At 36.6% G+C, this 17,325-nt stretch overlaps 1 protein-coding gene across 2 annotated transcripts in view; it reads right to left on the bottom strand.

Annotated features, from left to right (window-relative positions):
• LOC128029011 (roundabout homolog 2) overlaps positions 1-17,325 on the bottom strand; it is a 349,624-nt gene that overhangs the window by 296,710 nt on the left and 35,589 nt on the right. The window lies entirely within an intron of this gene.

Genomic DNA, 17,325 nt, shown 5'->3' with positions numbered 1-17,325 from the left:
TAGTGACAACTCGGAGGACAGTTACAGCAAACAATGACATATGAAAACATTTATCTACATGAATAAGTCTCGGTTTATGGTGAGCACTGGATGACCTTCCTCTTTCAACCACTGCAGTCCATCTATAAATCATTTGGTGCCAATCAAAATGTCTTGAATTACATTCCAAGTACAATGCTAGGTTTCTCTAGTGCTGCTTATTTTAAATGTCAGCATCCAGTCATTACCCATTCGAGTGCTTAAGGGACACAATTGTAAGGTTGTACAAATATACATGAACATTTCTTTACTGATTTCCACTGCAGTTTTAAAAATCTACACATTGAGCTTGGGAATCAGTTCTTATTTAAAACATTTCCATAAAAAAAAAAAAAAAAAGATATTTAAGACATTTCGCTCTGTTAAACAATCTTGTTAAACAATATATTTTTTATTTTTGCCAATGCTGATGCGATGACAAAACTGATAAAAACTGACAGTGCTCTCTACACTTCAATTTAGCATAGTTGCTGTGCCGCTATTGAATCTACAGTGCCACGGCAAAATAAATTGTTTTAGAGTTGTGAGCAATTCAGTGTGATGAGAGAGAAAGCCTGTGCACCATAAAATAATATAAAGACAATAAGCAAACAACATTGCCTCTTTCTATTGTATCATTCTTGCTTGCTGCAAGCAACAAACACATAGCGCAACCTGTGCAGTCCAAATACAAACGAATGACTGCGACCTGATTCTTTTTTTAATTTATTATTATTTAATAAGTCAAAATGACACAGTCATCAGCCATAGTTCACTGACAAGCTACGCAAACAGCTTTCATTATCGCATGGAATATATCTGATAATGATATCTGATAATGAACGCGATACTGCATAGCTTGAGAGTGAACTACAGCTCTGTGTAGTAAATGCAGCTCCATCTGAAAACACGTGCTGGAGATTTACTACTAATCACAGAACCGGCTTTACTGACGATGTGCTGGTTAAACGCAGGCGATTTATCGTGCCGCCCTAATAAGAATATTGCAATCAAAATTAAAACACGATTACAAATTTTGTTCTCGTTTACTTTTCCAAATCATGTACATAAAAATCACATAATTCAAATACAAAACTGTATATTTGCATAAAATTTTTTATCTTGCATCCAAGATACCCCTCTTGGATACTGGCTAATTAACAGCACACATGCACTTGCCAACTTCATGCATTATAGAGACAGTGACAGACTAACCTGCTTTTCATGTAATCAACTGAAGGTTCCAGATGTGCTTGCATTATATAAAATCAATTTGAGAATGACTGTATTCTGCACATCATAATGCCAGCAACATGATGTGTCAAAAACAGATGACAGCCATAACCTTGGTTTCACATAGAGTTTGTTTAAAGCCAATATTACACTGCAATACTAGAAAACATAGTAATTGTATGCCAGGACATCAAATACATTTACAAACATGTTCGTTAACCCTAAAACACCCAGTTCTGAATGATTCAAAATGCAGGTAAAACACGTGGATAATTACTAAAGAAAATGTCTTCATATTAACACATTACATTGGGTCCTATTTTGTTGTTGTTTTTCTTAGTGTATATTGATCAACAACTTCATATGTACAAAACATTTTTTTCTTTACAGTCCTTTTAAACAATATTTAATATCTACTTTTTGTTATTATTACAGATTTTTGTGGTTTAGCACAGATCTAAAAAAACAATGTTTTCAAAAATACTATTGCTTACCTTTAGTACATAACAGTATATTGGTTTGTTCCTCAAAATTACTTAAAGAATCATTAAACGAATAATTAAGGAACCATAACTGTTAAGATGAATCGTAACCAGAATCATTAAACTCATTACTCTTATTTCTAATATTTCTTATTTTTTACTTCTAATGCCTTGATTTATCCAATATTTTTAATTGGACAAGGCTAATTGATACTCAGAAATTATATAGAGCCTTGAACAGTAGCTGAACCTTTAAATGTGCAATCGCATCCAATGTCAAACACACAATCACACACAGAAGCATACGTTTCTTTTTTGGATCGTCACCTCTTGCAAAATTCAAAGCAACATCGTGGACTAATATTAGCCTCGGTGAGTGAAAAAGAGCATCTGTTCCTAACGCAAACATGCTGTAAACCTGAAATGGAGACAGATAATTTCAATCCTGAGAGAGACACGAAAACAACCTTAATCAAGACAAACTGGGGCTGTAGGCAAACTTTTGTGGCACCTCGGCACAAGTTCAGTGGCCTCCACAGCAACACCTGAGCCAGTGACTGCTTGCGACGCCAAAATGAATTCATTGCAAATGGTCAGCTGTGAACCAAATATCAAAAATGAATTCAAAACACTGGTAATAAGGTTTGGTACATGTGTGGCATTGGCTTCTGTGTTACTACTGCAAAGCTGAAGGCCACTGGACAGCTGTAAGAAGGTTTCTCGACACCTGTACAGCACCGTGAGCCTTAGCAACACGCTAAATACTGGATAGAATACATAAGGTGCATTTGTTCACATCATCATATTTAATTATAGACTGCCTGAACAAACTGTTTTTTTTTTTTTTTTACAATCAAATCACAACTATTGTTTTCATAAGCATAATGTGTTTGGTGATAAAACTAATGATGTAAAAATCCAAGGCCTTATGATGTGAGGACAAAGTCAATGCCACAGCCAATGGAAATAGTCAAGAGTCTTGATCAGCACGCTCTGTAATTTAAAGAACAGCGATTGTCTGATAAATCAAGGCATATTTGCATAAGCTGATAATTATTGCCTTACCAAAGCCCAAGATGGAAAATTACAATCTTAGTAAGGGAAAATAGAACATTATAAAATAAAACCTCTTGGCGCTACAATACCTAAAAGCTCCTATGACGCTAAAATTATGGGCATAAGCTCTGGTGTAACATTAACTCAAAGAATGGCATAAATCTTAAAGCAGAACACCAGTTAGCACTTAGTGTCATCTGTGTCAATCTTCCCTGGGAGTTTATTTGCTTAAACTGTTTGTAGATGGGTTTGTTAAACAAATATCTCTTTATTTCTGCATTCGAGAACAAAAGACAAGGAGACAAGCCATTTGGAGAATGATAGATAGACAAAGGGCCAGTGTAAAGCGTAGAGTATATCAGGGGAAAAACAAAGAGACGGGGCCCTTGGATCCATGTATAGGTGAGGCTGACAGCTTATCACCCCCAGACAAAAACCTCCCGGATAAACGCGGTCCGTACAGGAGTGGGGTGCAGCGCTGTGATAAGCAAGGAAGTTCGGTAAGGCAAAACATGCAAGGAATGACAGCGAGAGGGAAAGATATAGAGAATCTAGTCTATGAATGTAGTGAATAAGCCTTGGGAAGAGAGTGCCAACAGTGCCAGCAGTGCCAGGAAAGCCTCACCAGTGCCATGCAGCTAAACCTCTTAAAAATTTTACACATAGACATTCAGCCAATGTAGGTTATCAAAAGCGCATGTGCGTAGCAGCGGCGTTCATTACAGCAAAATGCTGAAACATTCAGACAGACAACAAACTAAATGGAGAGTTTAGTAACAGCAAGGCCTGACTCTTGATGGCTCACCATGAAGTGTGCTGCAGGCTCTGGAAGCAGCACGCAGAACAAACAAAATGTATCACCCGATGGCAATCTGGCTCTTTTGTAACTAGTTTCTCAGCTTGGGCTTCTGCTTCACAAGACAGTGGATAATCTATTTTCTTCTCTGCCTCAATAATCCAAACTCTTTGCCCATTTTTCATACAACATAGTTTGCAAATCCGGACCTAATTTTGTTCATTTTTTTAATTTACGACTGTTATGAAGCCCTGAAATAATAATACTAATAATTATCTAGCATTGCTACCATCTGGCTCACGATTAACATTCCAATTAGAATTAGCTGCAATCAGAGTGCAACTTCCAACGCAGGAAATAACTGCTGTGACAACGGCTATTATTAGCCCTGAGTATCCCAGCTTATGAATTTGAATTCTACAAATTAACTGTCCACATACGTCACTTTAAAACTGCCAAACCGAGTATTGGAAAGAAAGTGCTTGGTTTTCCAAAGCACCCATGGGCTTATTGAAAAGTTGCATGTGGCCAAACTGAAACTCAGACTATGACTCGTCTCCAGATGGGAACAATACTGCTCATGCTTCACTGATTCCTTCAGCCTTGATGGATTTTGTAAATCAATATAGACAATGGCTTTCATATACTCGCATAATAAGCACTTCGGTCAGTGTTGCTTTTTGTTATGAGGTAGAACAATTGATTGGGATAAATGGGGACGAGAGGGATAAAATTTCACATCAGATGTAACTTTTAAAAGAGAATGATCTAACTGAACAAATTATAATCAGGGATGTCAATCAATGAAAAAAAAAGATAAAAATGATATACTGTATGATCTGCCAATTAATCAACCAAATGAAATCTGTTAAGAAAAGCCTGCAAATTAAGATAATTTGAAATGTTAAATTTAATTGGCAGTCAAAATCACTGAATAACATTTCAATAAGCACTTTTTGAAGCCAATAATATATTTTTTTTAATTGCATGTCATTAAACAGATCACTGTCACTGGTATAATGATCAATTTCAGTTGAAAACATATACATATTTTTTTAATAAAAGGATAATTAACATGTAGATCGAGGCTCTTGATTCATTCCAACATTTATAGTCACATTCATTTAATGCATTAAATTGACAGGCATAATTATAATCCATCTCTTCAGTGTCCGACAGATAGAACTGGCAAAAGTGTGTGTGTGTGTGTGAGACACAAGGTGTGGTGATATTCCCCACCACCTGACACCCTAATGCCATAAACACACAGATCTTTGTCAACAGAGCTCACTGTGACAACTGGTATCATCACAAAAACAATATCCTCAGTACGTGTCGTCTTACAGGAGGAAAAAAATGCTGAACACCTGGAAGAGGATTGTATTGAAAAACAAAACACAACTGCATGGCTTCACCAGCCATACTACATGAATAAGACATCAAATCCATATTAAAAGACAGACTGTATCTCTAGATCCCTGAATGCCATAGCTGGAAGAGAAATCGAGATGCTGCCACATTGTTTACAGAACGGCTATATAATATATGTACACAGTACACAGCATATATCACATGGAAAAAATTGAAAACAAACTATAAGAGCATGTTTTAGGCCATTAAAATTCATCCTGTTTGTCTTTTCCATGAACTTGAAAAATAATGTAGTGGCCCCCAAAAAGTATCTGGACACTTAAGTCATACTTTAGATTTAATTATTTATCAAAATATCAAAACACAAACACACGTAAATCAAAGTTTTTAAGGTTTCAAATGATGAAACAGTAAATATAATGTTTGCAGCATTTGAACACTTTTGGGTTGTCATGAAATCGTGGATTGAATGCCCAAACTGTCCAAATACATTTTAGGGTCACTGAATAAGCAGTACACAACATAACATTCAACTTGATCCAGCCATGGAAATAAACAGGAAAATAAGGCCACAATAAAAAAAAGTATAAAATGACTTGCTGATCGATGGGCCTGCAAAAGAAAGGGACAGAAAATATTATTGTGATTTTTTTTGGACTTTATGGTTGTTGATTCATGGTGGTGATGTTGCTTTTATCGTTTGTGATTATGCTCCTTTGAGGTTTAAGTTGGGTAACAGGTGTCACAAAAACATCCCCCAAAAAAACAAAGATATTCCAACTCAGTTGCTGTTTGGCATTTTCTGTTGGAGGACTGGATGTTTGCAGTACCAAACATGCAAACTTCCTACTTTATATAGCACTTCAACCTCCTGACTGGTCACATGACTTAATCAGGTTCTCCCTAAGCCTACAAAAGCCTAAAAGGAAAAAAAAGAAAAAAGAAATCAGTGTTTGATTCAACTGTTACTAAACAAAGTTGTCCATTAGCAATTCAATCATGAGTTTTAATTTAATAATATAATACAATAAATATTTGTATGGGTAGAAAGTAAAATGTAACATTTGTGTTCATATTAATTACTGAAATACAAGCTAAATTACATAAGCAACCTAATTGTTGCTTGTATTATTTTATTGTGGAATATAATCAGAAAAAAATTACAATTACTACAGAATATTTATAGTCACTAGTAATTCCTTTTGAAAGGTTTTAGAGATCATTTTAAATATTTGTATACTTTCAATGCATGGAAATCACAATAAAGTCCTTGATATTTCCTGGTTTTCGATGACCATGAGAACCTACAAAACATAATTATAATTCAAATAATATTTTATAACACAGTTTCTGTGAATGAGCTCCCTCTCATTGTCAGATCAATGACTTGCAACAACATTTTAAGAGTTACAATTTGTCAATACTGTGAAATTTGAGGACACAGCACTGGCAAGAAATGTTATTTTCATCTGCCACATAATCCACCAACCACATAAAACATCACGTTCCTCGATCATCTTCCAAACATCCTTCTAAAAGACTCCCAAATCCAGTTAGATTGAGCACAACTTTCCTTTTGGATCCATATGTGTGATTATGAACAAGAAACAAGTGATTCGATTAAATGCTGCAGCACTTGTTAAAGACGCAGTTACACCACAGTAATAAATCCCACAGCCGTCCGAAGTTTGAGCGGCGCAGAAGAGCCGGGAACTGGGAGTGGCAGGCGAGCCATTGGTAGTGTACAAGAGGCAATAAGAATCAGAATGAGTTAGTGATAGCTGTCGTAAAAAATGGCAGGATGGTCTATTTACAACCGGCAGTAAAACTGCCACTTGTGCGATTTATGCCTACACTTGGACAGCAAAGACCAGGCCTTTTTGTCTGCCAAGGGCAAGCCAATACCCTCCAAACTACATTCGAATAATGCAGATGGATGTCATATTGGACCTCAAATTTGGGTAACGCAAGATGGAAAATTAGGCAGAAGGGTGGGTGGTAATGATCAACCATTTCCTTTGCTACATGAGGAGCACATGCATATGGGTGTTTGTGTCTATGCCATCATTAATGCACCTGTATGTGTGTGTATGTGGGTGTGCTGGCCATCCCCTCCAACTTCACACCCTTCAAACACTCCTTTCTGTCAGGATCGCACCACCCACTGTGAAGAGTTATTAACAGCTCAGTCACACCTTCAGATAATGGCAGCAAATATGCTTTGAGTTATAAGGTCTGTATTTCAGCCTCTCTGGCCCCTGTGAGTCTTCCTTCTCTCTGAGTTATGCTTTTGATTTAAGAGTCCAGATCCTGAATTAGTGCCAAGATGAAGCTGCTGTGGCCTGGAAGAGAGAGGAGGGAAGACTCATATCCAAGTTTGAAACTTACGAAGGTATGGTTAGTGATTTGAACAAGCCCATTGTTCATATTTATAAATATATATTTCATGGGTTTTTAAAAAGACAGACTCAGTGACATTAATTTGGTATATAAAGAGTATATAAATAGAGAAAAAGCAAGTGATTCTCAGATTACAGTACTTTGTGATTTGATCATAGTCTATGAGAACAGTTAGATCATACATTAATTTAACTGTTAACTACTTAATCTTTGTTAAAATAAGGATATATATGAACATTTAAAAAGGCTTCATTGTAAATTAACTAAAATCAAATCCAACTCATTGGATTCGACTCATCAACACATATCATTGGACTTGATATCTGAGTATATGACAGCTACATTTTCCACCCGGAGCTTTTATGAATTGGCACGCCTGAACCACACAATCTGACAGCAATCAGAAACACCTTAAATTTAACCAGATACACACTGGACCGGAACAGTCTCCCTGCATATTGAACTTTATCTGCAAGGCTCCCCGCATACTGCCATGCCACACGCCGTGTTCGCACAAATGACATTTAGGCATGTTTTCTTCTCAGTTAAACAGCAGCTCATCCAAACGGTGCAAAAACAAACCTCTGCCATTTGAGTAACCTTAGGGCCTTTTGACCTCTTTTTGTGAAGGGTCAAGTGTCGAATGAACCCTGCAGCCACCTCATTGATTTTAAAGGTCAGAACCGTGTTATGACCAAAATGAGTTTGGTGTCCCTGTTTTTTCATATGCACATATACTATGTCCATAAATTTAGTCTCAGTAAAAACAATTAAAAGGTTTAACTGTGAATTGGCTTTAATAGTTGAATGTAAATTTCATAGCTACAATGTCACCTACATCATATACTTAAAATAAAATTTCCTCTTTGTCATCTCGGATTCTTTTCTACTTTGGATCTTTTCATTTCTCCAGCTCGCACCTTCCATTTTTTAACTTTAATTTTGCTCAACAGTGCTACTAAAAACCTTTAATTTTTCGATTGTTGTCAGATCAGTGGCTTTGTGTCTTTTTTGAGTTAAATCTGTAAACAAAGTTGCTTTTGAAGCTTTTCCTGGAATAAATAAATAAATAAACAGTCAGTTGAGGCTGAATAGAGAGCCATGGATTTGTCATCGGCGCTCAAAGGGAATCAGACAGGTGATGATAAAAAATGCAAACACAGATCTAAGCTCTCGCTCTGTTTTGCTGCACTATTACTGTGTGCGAGAGAAAAAACTGGCATCTGTATCACTGAAAAAAATCATCATTTACATCTGAAGAAATCTGGGATAAGGCAGAGGACAGACACATCAATGTTGTCAAGATTTGAATCAATGCAGTTAATGAGATACAGAGAGAAACAGTTAAAGTACAATATAAGAGAAAGCTAACAGGGTTCTGTGTTTTTATTCAGTCACAGCTTTGTCCATAAACGAAAGACTTTGCAAGGTGAGGATGTCGAAGACTTTATTATTGCTGGAAACTGCATTAAATTTGAAGACGGGGCTCTCCTCCTCATTTGGCTTAGAGGAGTTCACCTGTGCACAGAGCGCTAATTAATGCCCATGTCTGTGCTGAAGGTCATCTGGTCCTCAGACAAACACACTCCACGCTCCATCTCACTGACTCAATTAACAGGCCTGTCTAACGACTTCCTGCGGTCCCTCCTCAACACTCCCCGTCTGTACCTCTCTTGTATTTTTTTCTCTTTTCCATTTTTTACCCTTCTCTCTCTCTCTCGGAAAACTCCATTACAACACACGGCGGTCTGCTAAACGACCGAGCTCACTCATTTCATAAACGAGCATTGAGAAAGCATATTTGGGGAGCATATTGGTAATGAAGTTTTGCAGCCACTGGTTGCTGCAAGAGGAACCGCATGGTTCCAGGGTAATGAAACCTGAATTTAAGACACTGTAAGCGAGTTTGATGCCACATTAATTTAAAAATTAAGAAATGAAATGAGGTGAACATGTTGTTTTCTCATTTAGCCTCTTCGTGTTTCTTTCAAATGGCTAAACACAACAGTAAGAGTCCTGGTTTAATGAATCATCTTGATTTAGAGAAATGCATATCTCATGACTTAACATGAGCTGATTAAGATCCTTTAGAAGTTCATTAAGCACAAGTGATGGCTGAAAACCTTTTGCTTAAAAGAAAAATCTGTGGATTTAGAATTAGAGTGTCATAAAGCATAGTATGTTCAAAAGAGTATGCCAAAAGACCCTGGATGGTCTACTATTTCAGGTTGATTTTTGAAGTGTGGATCCGTGCATACTCTAATGGAAAATATTACCCACAATCCATTGCACTTTGACAAATGATTCGGTTGAGAACTACAGACACGGATATGATATAAAAAAATGCATCATTATGCAGAAAATATGAGCTGGGTTCTCTCCATGAAGACTCCCTTGGCTCACAGATCAACATGCTACCTCTTTTCTCTCCATTATGGTAGGAAGTTAAATGAAATGAAATGTGGAGGATGTTAACTGTGACAAGATGACTGACAGGCCAGCTTACAATCACAGGGTGCGTGTAACTGTGCGACAGAGTGCTTTGTTAAAGACGCAATTGTATGATGTGATAGTATGTCCCAAAGCTTGCCTACTATACTCTTCTACTGCACACTCAAAAGTGTGGACTTTTTCTTCACCAAAGAACATACTTTAAGTGCATAGTATAAGTAGGCACATTGGGATACAGCAAGGGGTGTGGATTTTGGTGGACTATTCCTTTGGATTCTTTATCGCCATCTATGACTGAAGCATAAAATTGCAAGCTACTTTTTTTTTAATCGTTTGAAAGTGAAGACTTGTGTTTTAGTGTGTTGAAAGCATTGGTGGCTATAGTAAACCATTATACATTTTTACATTTTAAAGATTTTAAAGACATCTTTATCAGAGACCCCATTCCAAAAACAAAGGCAAGTATATATAGTTATACTACATTAATACAAACTCTGACAGCTTTTAATTAATACATTTGAAATAAATTAATTGTTTTATCCAAAACAGTCCAAATACTTGTACTCTCCCATGTAAATGGATAGTTCAAACAGTTGCTGGTCCCCATTGACTTTCATAATGGGTACCAGAAACTGTTTGGTTACCCACATTCTTTAAAATATCATTGTTTGTGTTCAGCAGATGAAAGAATCTCATACAGGTTTGGAACAACTTGAGTAAATGATGAATTTTCTATTTTCGGGCAAGTTTCATTTTCAGCACAGACACTGAATTTACCCACAACATCAGATAGCATCATACACTGGTGTCATTCTGAGTCCAATGTGCAAAAGCATCTTTACGAACACTACTATGCCAACAACAGACAATGTGACCATGCAGTCATCAGAAGACCATCTTTAAATGTATCTGTCTCTGATACATCTCCATAAGAGTGTATCTGCAGATGAGTGCCAGTTTGGCAATAAACAAAGCTCCCACTCCTTCCGAGAGTACTATCAACTTCCTCGATTACACGAGGCCTCAGACTCACTCAGGTACCGCTTGGGCTTCTGCATTCTCCCTGGCAGCGTCTGGCATCCAGACAGTCTCTATCAACCCTGGCATTCGGACCTGACACCTCAATAACCCTCTTGATCACAGCAAATCGAATAAGCATAATAAAGTAGTCAATAGGTAATTTATGGTCCCATAACTGGCTGGAAATATGGCTTCTCAGGGATAAGCAGCATACAGGCGGCACTCAGACTGGAGTCAGATGCTTCTTAATGAAATATTTCTCCTCTTTCTCTCTGCCTCGCTCTCAGAAAATAGGATTGCTTTTCATGTTAGTCAGTGAAATCCCTCTGGATGCTTCTGCTGGCATGACTCAATAAGTCATTTTTTGTTTTTGTTTTTTTAATACCTTTTAATACCAAGTGAGCACACACAGCAGTGAGTAGTGAACAAACAAAAACACACACACACACCCAAAACAGTGGGCAGCCATTTTTGCTGAGGAGCAGTTGGGGTTCAGTGCCTTGTCTCACCTCAGTCATGATATTAAAGGAAGAAGAGAGCGCTGGTCATTCGCTTCCCCCACCTACAATCCCTGTCTGTTTTGAGACTTAAAAACGTGACTTTTGTGTTACAAGTATGACTCTTAAACCATCAGACCAAAACCGCTCCTAAATGGCCCCTAAACTGCCCCTGCCCCTGCCTCATTAATTGAATGATTGAAATGTCATAGGTTCATGGTCCATTGTCAATAGTATCTTGATACATGAAGCACTGATTACACAGTCAAACCAAGCAGCTTTCTGATAGTCAGCATGGCAAATTTGCGCAAACAACGTGATGTTAAAAGTGAGAAAAATTTTCGCACTCACAGTCATGTGAATTTCTATTGAAAATACTGGATTTTTTTGCAGAGCTTAAGTAAATGTGAACACACCTGAACTTACTCATGAAGACTGACTTACTTTATTCTTGAATGAGTTGACGGAATGATTCACAACTCACATTTTAGACAAACACTTTTTGCCATCTTCTGTCATATCGATGTAATTGCAGAAAAAGGTCACTGAAAATCCACATGTACAAGACTTTTTTTTTTCTGTACACTTTCTCTCTCTATAATACTTATATATTCTATAATACTTTGCAAATATGACAATACCTCAAACTAATTCAAAATCCATCTGTTTTTACAACTGCCGAGCTAGCATTTAGTTCCAAGAGGTAACAGGAACATGATTTCAGCAAAAGTGATATGGTTTTTATATTAAAAGAGAGGCACCCCAGCAATGTTGGGAACACTTGCCACAGGCAGAGAGTAACGTGCTGAATTTACAGTATGTGGCATATAAATCCATCAGTCCATGTCAATGGTACAAGAGCAGAGAACACCTTTTGAAATCCACTGGATAACAACTTTCCCAAAGCTCTCGGTGCAGGCTAACAGGGGTGAAAGACTTCCATCACAAGGGCAGGGAGAAATTCTAGAGGAACCCGCCTGATTTAAGAGTTGTGGAGTTTTTCTGAATTAATGAAGTGCTCTGCCCCTGAAAATAGGGAATCTCCCCAGTTAAAGCTAAGCTAAGCTAAAACAAATTCACAGCAGAGCCCAATTTATTTCCGAACTAACCGAGGTGTGATGACAGCTCAGGGGTTTTGGGGATGCTCTGAAAGCCTGTATTTATGGGTGAGGTGAAGAACCATTGGTAAAGCATGCCTCGGACAGTATTTGTCACCGGTCTCCTGCGTTTGGCAGAAAATGAATCCGTTGGAGATAGCAAACGATCAGTCATACACCACCAGCAACCAGGGTGAGGCGCCTTCTTATGTGAGAATGAATGATCTATGTTCATTTTCTGATAAGTCCTGCTGCATTGCTCAATGCTCACTCCTGTTAACATCGTACCACGGTCAATAATCAGCTCCTGTTGGGCTGGACTCATCCCCACTTTTTCAGTGCATTAAATCCCTGGCTTCAAAGGAAAGGAGAGTTCACGTTTGATAAAATACACATCTAAACGTGTGGAGAAGTGGCATATTGCGTTGCATCGACCGCCTGTGATTGATTCTCCGAAGGGAATCTGACATGGATCAATTTTGCATTAAGAATTTATGTTCTTTAGTTATAGCGAGCAGTCTTGATACAGAGATTCATTTATTAACAGAGATAATTGAACTATAGCAGCAAGTAACAAGAAAACGTATCTTATTAACGAGGCCTGAAAGGCAGATGAGATGATAGCAAACCTCGCTAAACTTTTCCCCCAGAAGTCACGGGGTCAGGTCTGTTTGGATAATGACTGTGAAAGGTGGACATGGGTCAAACTCCACCAGGGTTAAAGGATCATTTCGTAAAAAAAAATAAAGTAGCTTCTAATGATGCTTGCATGTCCGAACCCGAACACTAACAGAGATGGAGATGGATCGATACCATGTGAAATTCAAGGGAGGAGAAAGGTGTGAAATTGGATGTGTTATATATGTGCTCAATGAAATTTAGATTCAAAACAAATTGATTTATGGATTCCTATGCATGACATAAGATGCCTCATGTAAAATAATAACATAGTAATCGTTCTCAGAATGTGATTATCCACACCAGGAGTTTTGATCTTTTAGATTTTCAGTCTTTTAGATGCCATGGACGCCCAAACATGAGCCTTATGCAAGGGAACCTCATTCTAAAATTTAAAAGGCACATCTATAGTTTTCTTTTGTTAAGACCCTATTCATACTGTGAAAATTTTACATTATAAAAGTCTAAATTATTTTTTTTTATATTTAACTTCTGTTGTTACACTGTATGCCTTTTACTCATTATAGTTCTGTATTTATGTACTTAACATAATTTATTATTTTAATTATTATTCATTATTATTATCATTACTATGATTTGTTACCTTTTTAGAAAGTTTTTTACTTCTATAAACTTTTTCTCTAAACCCATTTATGTAGTTATTTACATTATTTATTTACTTTATTTTAAATATTCAGCACATTAATTATTCACTTTATTTTGTTTTAATCATATTTTAATTTTTTGTTGTTATAGTATTATATTTATTGTAAAGAAATTATAAAATTTTTTATTTAATGTTTATTTATTTTTATTTACTCATTAATTTACTTTTTTATTTTTATACTGTTGTTGTTGTATTTTTATTTATTTCAGTCAATTATTTATTTATTTATTTATTCATATCCCCCTAGTAGTCCCTTGTAGCCCCGGTTTGAAAACCCCTGATTCATGGCATGTATTAACACACGGCACTAAAGAAAACAGAATGCCATTCAATGAGCTGCCTGCGTGAAACTGTGACAAGTAGAAGACAACCTGTTATTGCTGATGGGACAGTCCCTTAAACTCATGCCTATCATAAAATATGGTGAACATTACAGCCTTTGACCTCCAGTTTAGCCCCATTGACCCCGCTGTATCATCTGGCTGCTGACGGCCAGAAAAACACAGTCATAAGCTTTAAAAGTGCAGTGGGCTTAAGTCCCATTGCTGCACGCATCGATACAGACAGCTGGAAATTTACTGAGGTCTATTCGAATCGTAACAATGAATAAGTTCGAGAGGCATCCCCACTGACCCATTTGAAGAGGAACAGCCATGGGTTGAGTGGTGGTAAGGTGTCTATTTGGAAGATTGACAGCTCAGTCCGATCGGCGTTAATCACATACCAACACCTCGTTAATCAGAAAAAGTGTCAGGACTAACAACCAGACAACCATGAGCGATAAAATGAACTTCCATTAATAAATTGGAGCATCTCCAGTGAGTGAGTTTAAAAGTTGAACAGTCACGTTTCTGCAGTCGTGGCTCAGATGTTTCTGTGATTTTCCACTTGGTTCAGCAAGTTTGCAGGCCGTGTTTGAAGAACAAGAGCAACTGAAACCGGGACGATCTTGTTTCATGTGATTTGTGTGGTCATGAATAAAAGAATGAGTTTGCTTAAGCCCCCTTGAAGTTATGGGCAGTTTTATTATTTCATGCCTGTAAATCAGCATGGAATATTTGTATTGTTACAAGGCCTTCACAACAAATCTAAGCAAATGCTATGGTAATACTGTAGAAGAGCAGAAATAATTTCAGTTCTTTATTTAATGTTCTAGGCTGGTATTTGCAAACCAAATTGGTGCATATGCATGTGCACAGACATAGAAAACCCATACAAATGCATACATTAGCATCAGCATCCATACATTAATGCCTTCGCACATAACATATGGACATACACGCATAGCCATTTCTCTTATTTTCCACCCACACATGCACAAACTTAACATTGGTGTGTCATTGAATACATCAGTAAAGTGTCATTCCCACACAAGCTCCCTGACACGTCATTCAGAGCTTAAAAGGTCACGTTACCACAATGTGCACAGGTGTTACTCACAATGCCAAGAACGGCACGCAGGTTTGTCTTCTTCAGAACAAGTGATTTGTCTAGCCAGAACCATACAAGGACATTGAACATTTCAGCCCAGATAGGCAGATTGATAACCAAGCAAGAGAGATTGCCTGTGCAGAACAGAATGCTTAAAAAGGCTTTTCATTGGTGGGAAAAACAGGAGATTGGAATAATTTGTTCTGCTCTTGTATCCTGGACAGGAAGATGTACACATAAAAGACACAAAATGAAAATTGCAGTAGATAAAAAGGACAGTTTGAGTAGGGTTTTTTCTTGTTTTGCATAATAGACCTGTAATAATAATCTTATATAAATTGTTATATGGTTGCTTTGCTGTTCTGATTTCCAATATTTCCAATCTAACATTGGGGAAGTTGTGGCCTACACTGTAAAAAATAATTCAGTGGCTTAGTAAATTTCACAGAAATAAAGAGCTATATTTACTTAATAAAATCTTTTGAAATCATTTAAGTGATATTTTGAGTGGGTCAGGTTAAAAATAATAATTAAAAATCCAACAAATAATTTCTCTAAAATTTACATACATTATTTAAGTTTATGTAATGAAAATAAATAAGTATTTAACTAACTAATTATATTTTTAATATACCCTCAATATTTCTGGTGAATTCTAATAGAAATATTTGATAATTATTTACTTGTACTGATCTGTTTTAGAAACTAAAATTATTAAGTATTTCCTACCAATTTTCCTAAATAAAGTTCCAGCTTAATAAATGACGGTTTAAATAAATTGAGTAAATTTCGCGGCTAAAGTGATCACGTGTGCAGCTCCGCAGGAAAAAAAAAATCTGCTTTCCTCAGCAGAGACGTCGACTAGCCATACTCCTCACAACTCCTGGTAAGTAACGTTAGTCAGCTAATCCTACTTACGTTTGTAACACTTTATTATAAAGTTAATAATTATTAAGCATTTCCTAACAATTTTCTTTGTATTTTACGTAATCTTCAAACAAGTTTCGTAGCTTAATCGAAGTCACCTGAAGGACGGCTTTCCTGAGTTTCCTCAGCAACGGCAAGACCCGCACTCCTCTCATATCGTGGTACGTTATGTAATTTAGCCAGCTAAAACTAAATATGTTTGTGATGTTTAATTCAGAAGTTAATTATTAAGGATTTCCTAACAATTGTGTTTGTATTTTGCGTCATCTTAAGAAGTTTAACAAGTTTCGCGGCTCAAACAAGAGGCACCTGTCACTGAAGGACTGCTTTTCTCAGCAACGACGTGAACAGCATTAGTCGAATTTCCTGTAAGTAACGTTAGTCATTTTATAACGATGTATATTTGCAATACTTTATTCAAAAGTTGATTAAACATTGACCCTGTGTACGTGTACATAACAGTGTAGTTTTCTAAGTTAGTTAGTGGGGCAGCGATATGTATGTTAGGGTTTTTTTTTTTTTTTTGGAGTGGATTAACTTTCGTACTATTTGGATCACCGTTTATTTCAACCGCCATTTGAAAGTCTAACGATAAGTGAGTGTACCGTGGTCCAGCAACTATAACTATACATGCCCAATGGAAAACGATTTTGTACAGGTTCCCCTTTGGGGTCAGTGGCTTGTCAAAAGGGAACACATCATTTATGAACTTTCAAATGACATTCTGTCTTGTAAAAAGCTGTCACGTTGTTGTAAAACATCATAATTACTACATGAACTCAAGTATGAGCTCTTAAATAACCACTACAAATACGCCATGCAAAAGTATTTAAAATGGCGTGGACATAACATAGACTGGTGCGTTTTAATCAGCTCCCACTATAACTTTGGGAGTCAGCCAGTTTAAGGCCTGCTCCGTTGTAAATTAAGCTTGCATTTATTTAAAAAAAAAAAAAAAAATGCAGAAAAAACAACCGTCTATCCCCCCCCACCCTCTGTCGCTATTTGGCTGGTAATTTTTTTAGGGTTACTCGCCAGACTGATATAATATTTCTATATATATATATATATATATATATATATATATATATATATATATATATATATATATATATATATATATATATATATATATATATATATATATATATATATATATATACACACACACATACCTATATATATATATATATATACACAC

Source organism: Carassius gibelio, chromosome A15, assembly GCF_023724105.1.
Source record: "Carassius gibelio isolate Cgi1373 ecotype wild population from Czech Republic chromosome A15, carGib1.2-hapl.c, whole genome shotgun sequence".
In the NCBI taxonomy this organism is placed as follows: domain Eukaryota; kingdom Metazoa; phylum Chordata; class Actinopteri; order Cypriniformes; family Cyprinidae; genus Carassius; species Carassius gibelio.
This window is presented reverse-complemented; position numbering and strand designations above follow the sequence as displayed.